We start from the raw sequence: 1,066 nt of genomic DNA, 5'->3' as shown, positions 1-1,066 counted from the left end.
AAAAGTTAGGAAGTGGAACTGTGGCTCAAGTGGTAGAGCACTAGCCTTGAGCTGAAGAGCTGAGGGACAGCACCCAGGCCCAGAGTTCAGGCCCCACGACCGGACCCTCCCCCCAAAAAAAACCTATTAAACTGGGTCCCATCCCCAAGATAAAATCTGAAAAATATTCAAAACCTGAAACATTTCTGATTCCAAACATTTCAGCTAGATAGTCATCTGAAGCCAGGCACCAGTGGCTCACGCCTGCAATCCTACCTCCTCAGGAAGCTGAGATCTGAGGATCGAGGTTCCAAGCCAACTGGGGTAGAAAAGGCTATAAGACTTATTTCCAATTAGCCACCAAAAAGCTGGAGGTAAAGTTATGGCTCCAGCCAGAACTTGAATGAAAAAGAAAAAGGACATCTTCTAAGCAGTGAGTTCAAGCCACAGGACCAATACAAAGCAAACAAACAAAACCCCTCATTTCCAGCTACCCAAATCAGATGGCTAAACCTAGTTGACTCAAACTAGGCGGGCATTTTGCAAGCAAACAAAAAGACCTTACTGTGTAAAGCATTAATAATCTGAGATGACAAGCTTAATATTTAATATCTCATAGCACAATCAATAGCTTCTCAAATCACCAGTCTTACATGCTCCATCCTCATGCAAAGGCTGCAATATTGTAGTGCAGGCAAAAATTGTTGAAAAGATCAAAGTTCAGCTGGGGCTGGTTCTCTAAGCAAAGAGGCTCCCATTCTACAAGCAGATTTTCTTCATTGCTCAATCAATTCCTGCTAGTGGAAGAATGAATTTGAGTGTGGAGCTCACTACTAACTGTAATTAAAGTTAACTCAAAGAAGTAGGGAGAAGAAATAAAGGAAGCAAACAACTTTTGAGAAATATATCGAAATTCCTTTAAAAATTGCTTTTTAAATTTTATGTCAGTCCTGGAGCTTAAACTCAGGGCCTAGGCACTGTCCCTGAGCCTTTTGTGCTCAACGTTAGCACTCTACCACTTGAGCCACAGCACCACTTCTTGCTTTTTTCTCATGTGGTGCTGAGGAATCGAACCCAGGGCCTCAAG

Source organism: Dipodomys ordii, unplaced genomic scaffold, assembly GCF_000151885.1.
Source record: "Dipodomys ordii isolate 6190 unplaced genomic scaffold, Dord_2.0 Scaffold3, whole genome shotgun sequence".
Taxonomy (NCBI): domain Eukaryota; kingdom Metazoa; phylum Chordata; class Mammalia; order Rodentia; family Heteromyidae; genus Dipodomys; species Dipodomys ordii.
Note: the sequence above shows the minus strand (reverse complement) of the source record.